We start from the raw sequence: 6000 nt of genomic DNA, 5'->3' as shown, positions 1-6000 counted from the left end.
CGGTGAGAAGGGGTTGGAGAAGAGGGTTTGACGACATCTCTGGAGACGATTGTGTGAAGCTGCCTTCTACCATATCTTACAAAAAGCTTGCTGATCACCATTTTTATAGAAAATTTGGTTTGATTGGACTTTCAATGGTCATCTGCCTGACTGCCTCTAGTCTATTCATTCTTTATATCCACAAAACTAAACTCAACATTTCATCCTTCAACTATTGACTAATGTACAAATTTGGACCTTAAAAATATTATTTTGCTTTCTGATCCAAAATATCGAGGTTTATTTTGTCTCCTTTTTGATTCAACTCCTCTAATGATACAACAATAGTTTGCAAATACCATAATCTAATTATTATCTATTTGTTTAATTAGTAAATAACCGAAGCCACGTAGGTAAATTTTGTTTATCAGGTAATACAGTTACGAAATAAAAAGTAAATGAACATTTGTTATATTAATTGATTCATAAATTCAAACCATGAAACCAAATCCAAATTTCAACCGATCTAAGGTTCTTGATCAGTTGCATCAGGGATCATGGTTTGTGATGGTGAGTTGAACATCTATTTAGCTTAGAGTTGAGGAACACAATACTCTTGCTAAATTGCAATGGAAGAAAAATAAGGTTCGATTGATGCAACCAATTTGTTCATAAAAAAAATACTTGTTAGGCGTTTGTGTTTCATCGATAAGTGCTTTTATTATTGTATTGATTATGGCTCTTGAGCTTGAAGACAACTCATTTTAAGGCTATTGATTCATAAATGAAAATTTTCAAAGTAATTACACGTGTACATGACAATATTAGGTTTTAGCCATATCCATACTGATAAATAAATAAAAATTATCAAGATCTTAATGAGATAATAAAAAAAATAAACCAAGTCATAAACTTAAAAAAATGAAGCTTAGCAGTTGAAAAGGGTGAACTAAATCATCTAGTTCGTTTGGGTATAAACAAGAATAAGGAAAAAAAAACTCATGTAACAAAGCAAGGAGGGATATAATGCTCAAAATATCAATGCATCGTGTCCCAAAATAATCGATATTGCTCTTTGGTACAAGTGGGCCGACATCCATATATTAATTATATATTAAACCATGAAATCGTAGTCGTTTAGTTTCTGTTGTCAATATCTTCATCTAGCTGTTAAGTGTATATACATTTTATACATTTACATGTAAATCCTCAAACACAGTAACTTACCTTTCATACAAGCAACAATTTTTGTGGGAGTTGTCTTGCAAGAACGGATATATATATATACCCTATACAACCCTCATCTCAACCATTCAATTTTTAATCAATTAATTGTTTCCTAATATAAAGTATTAATCATAATTAATAAACTCTATTCATATTCCATAAATATTCAAATCATAATAAATGAACTCCAATCATTTCTATAAATATCTCAATTAATTGGGTTGCAAAGGTTGTAYAAATGCACAAGGTTGTAAAAGAAATATAACATATATATAATATTTCTTTTACAACTTTGTGCATTTGTACAACCTTTGCAACCCAATTAATTGAGATATTTATAGAAATGATTGGAGTTCATTTATTATGATTTGAATATTTATGGAATATGAATAGAGTTTATTAATTATGATTAATACTTTATATTAGGAAACAATTAATTGATTAAAAATTGAATGGTTGAGATGAGGGTTGTATAGGGTGTAGGAATGACAAAAGGTGTAGAATAACATCCCTATATATATATATATATATATATTATATAGACTTGGAATCATGTGAGATCAATGGTTTTTCGTGAGACCCGTAAGACCAATTCTCAACCCTTGGATTAGATTTACAATCGTCAGATCTGAACATTTATAAACGCCATGAGACTTCTCACTAATTACGAAATTGCCACCTTGCCACTTTGCAACCATTAGATCATTAATTCATAAATTTGATCAATTAACATAAATTGGTCTTACGGGTCTCACGAAAAACTCTTGGTCTTACGTGAACTCAACCCTATATATGAACGATCAAATGCAAACCACCTAATTTGTACAAACTGTGCAAACCTCATTCAATCAATCATAATATTTTATTTTGTTCATTTTTTTGTAATTATGAGAGGTTGATTAATCATTTTTATTGTGGAGGGTGTTAATCATGAATATTATCATTTTCATTATTTTAAATTTAGAGAAATACATGAAACAGTTTCATTAAGTATTATATGAAACAGTTTCATTACTATATATGAAACAACTTCATCAAAAAAAGTATTATGTGAAACAATTTCACAAGATTAAACAATTTCATGAAAAAAATTTATAAGATGAAACAATGAAATCAATGGATGAGGATGGTTTGTACGGTTTTTACAAATTGGGTGATTTGCATTTGATCACTCCTCTCTCTCTCTCTCTCTATATATATATATATATATATATATATATATATATAGAGAGAGAGAGAGAGAGAGAGCTTGATTTAAATACTAACCAAGAAATTTGTGTTAACTATACTAACCAAGCTTAACCAATCATATTCCATCTTTTATTTATGTTCAAATGGAACTCATATATTAAATACAAGGGTAATTAGGTAATTTGGTATTTATGTAACTCCCTAATAATTAATTGGGAGTTACAAATCTTGAAGATCTCACTAATTGATCATGATGTAATACTGAATTTTATTTTCATACGTGTTCATGATCATAGTTTACAAATGATGTTCTACATATAATGATATTGTTTTCGTAAGTGTAAAAGATTTCCGTATCGTCCGAGTAATATGGATAATACTATTATAAAACAGATTGACAACAAAGGAAATGACAAAATCGTCTACGACTACATTTGCACTTCGAATTCCGATAATGAAGAAAATGATCAAAGCGTTCCTATTGGTAAGTGATTAGTATGACATTTGAATTCGTTTAAAAGAACACATATCAAAGGCAATAGATGTTCATATCGATAAATATGCACAATCGCATCACATGAATATGAAACAGTATATGTGATTCATGTGAACATAAGCTTTGTAGGTGTTCATGTACATACAACATAGTTGGCTTCTGAATATACAAAAGATGTTCATATGGTTCACATATTGTTCATATGTCTAATCTTTTTTTTGTTTGATGTGTTTTGAGGATATACACAAGTTATTTATATGTCTGACAACTCGTGTATCAAATATATATTACTTTTTACCTAAATACCCTTTGATATTTTGTTCACATATGTTAATTGAAAATATTAATTTAATAATTAATTTTTAAATATCATTAAATCACAACCGTTTATTATTCAAATTAATGGCCAAGATCGGTTAACAAAGTTAACACGATAATCTTGGTTAGCATTTGAACCAGTCCCTATATTTATATATACATACACACACACCCCTAATAAATAAGTAACTTTGGGGACACGTGTCATGTTTATGTGCGACGGTTATTGATTTTTCCCGTCTAAACATGTATCTAGACACAATTTTCACTTACGGTTCAGATAAGTCTATTTAAATGACATGTGTCCCTCTACACGTTTATTTTCCTTTTTTCGTGGTTTAACTGATTTCCCATACTAAGTAGAAATCTTTGATATGTTTTCTATAGTTTCTAAATCTGGAGGCTTCTTTTCCAAATTTAGAAGTTTGAACTCCTTTCCCTCGATCAAAATTCAGATTTGTCTGCCAGACTTATAAGGCATACCAGTATAAAAGTCTGAGGACAAGTCTGAACTCCTTTTACTCAGTTAAAATTTAGAGTTGTCTTCCAGACTTGTAAGACATACAAGTATCAAAGTCTGAGAAAAATCAGAGTTTTAAGTCTAAATTTAACTTTGAAGTGGCCTCCAGACTTACAACATAACTTTGGAAAAATTCAGAGTTGTAAGTCTGAATTTAATTCTGAAATTGTTATCAAAACCGGGTTTAAAATTTCAAATTCAAATTTTTGAAGCATTTTTCACAAAAGCAATATTACCCGAAAAACAGATTCCAAGCTGACCTGGCAACTCTTTTATCCGATTTTTATTATCCAACAAGTCATTTACTTCTAGATCAAATATTTATTTTGGCAAGTAAGATACAACAATATGAACACAGTCGTGATTGGGGAACGATGAGTGCTTCAATGAAAGAGAAAGTGTTAAGGTATTTTATAGAGATTTCCTTTTCTTTTACATGCACTACTAAATGGAACACTTTTACCTACGATTTTTTTCCTGGGAAATCCATCGCTAAAGGGTGATTCGTCACAAACCATTATAAAACTTGCTGGATAAATTGTTGGTGGGTAATTCAAATCAGTAACAAGATTAAGCCTAAAGTCCATGGAGTGTTGTGTATGGTTGAAGGATTATTTGGATAACAATAAAAGAACTCAACACACGACATCACTAGAGATGGAGCTTGAAGATGTAGAAGAAAACTTGGAAGAAAACAAATACGCCCTAAATCTAACAATGTTGCCAACTACCGATACCGACTGCACTTACTCACAATTTGCCGATGATGATGACCTTGATGATGTTGAGGCTCTTGCTATATTTCAAGTTGAAGGAACAATTTTGTAGGATTAAATTGATGTATTTTTAAATGTATCTGATTGAAGACCAAATGTATACCGGATGTGAAATGATTTTAATACAAAATTATAATAAAATGTATTTGATTGACCCAATTACATAATTTAAAGTATATTAGAATAACATTTTTTATAATCTTAAAAAAATCTTCAAATAATAATTTTTATATGTTAAAAATCGATTTAAAAGATGATAATAATTGGGACCGGTTATAGGGACTGGTTAAAAACCATAGAGACCCGGCCTTTGTATTTTGGTGGGGACCAGGATCGGTTACATCGGGACCTGTTATGGAAAGCAAGATTGGGATCGAGACCTATTTTTTGCCACCTCTACTCAAAACAAGGGGGACTTGATATAATCTTAATAGATCAACTCAGATTCGCCTATATTTTCGAGAATGATTGTCTAATTCTGCTTTTTTAGATGGACAGGCGGTCCATGTCTAACATGTCGCCTTATCCATGAAAACTCTAATCTAAACATGAACTCTACCCAATTACACAACTAGTGCAACACCACCCTCTCTCCACCATTGTTTTGCCAAAGAAATTCAAACATCAAACCACCACTATGCAAGTCGAGAAACAATATCCCTGTAAAGCAAACCCATATATCGCATACCCATGTTTCCGCATCGTTTGAACCAAAACTGAAGTTGAAAAACCAAGATGCTGAAATGTAATTAAATGTATAAAGTAGAACAAAATATGCAATAACAAGAGCTAGACGTACTATGTTATGGCATGCAATGAGAGGCACCAAAATTATGACCAACGTTTTGAATACGTTGTAAATTAGTTTTATAGTAAACTACAATTTTGGTCCTTATGGTTTGTCGATTGTATCAGTTTTCGTTCCTATGGTCTCGAAACTACTAATTGACCATTAGTCCATTATGGTTTGCAAAAATTCTCGAAATTCGATCTCTTTCTAACAACCATCAAATAAGTTTGTCAAATGAGATACATTAGACTTTTGTCATAATGCTATCATTTTTCTTTGTAAAAAAAAGACGTGTGTACATTTCAATATTTCATATATACACATAATATATTTATAAGCCTATAAGCCTAAAGAGCCTAGATCACTTCCTCGTTCTCCCTTCCAAGCGACACTTATCTGGTGACTCCTCCTTCGGCAACTTCACATTGCAGCCTCCTTACACCTGCTCGATCTCCTTCCTCCTCATCACAACCTCCTTTCGTCGATGTTACATCCTCACCACATACAGGAACGATCAACTCGCCGGCCAACACCTTTACGTTGACCAACCCCTACACCCACTTCGGGTTTGCACCTCCAACGACCAAAATGATAACCTTTTACCTCTCTCTCTCTCTCTCATATATTATTAGATATTGAATTTGCACATGGTTTTGATTTATGGTGTTAGGTTAGGGTTATTGAGTTAGATTAGGTTTGAAAC

The sequence above is a fragment of the Cynara cardunculus genome, assembly GCF_001531365.2.
Source record: "Cynara cardunculus var. scolymus isolate 2C chromosome LG 11, CcrdV1, whole genome shotgun sequence".
Classification (NCBI taxonomy): domain Eukaryota; kingdom Viridiplantae; phylum Streptophyta; class Magnoliopsida; order Asterales; family Asteraceae; genus Cynara; species Cynara cardunculus.
This window is presented reverse-complemented; position numbering follows the sequence as displayed.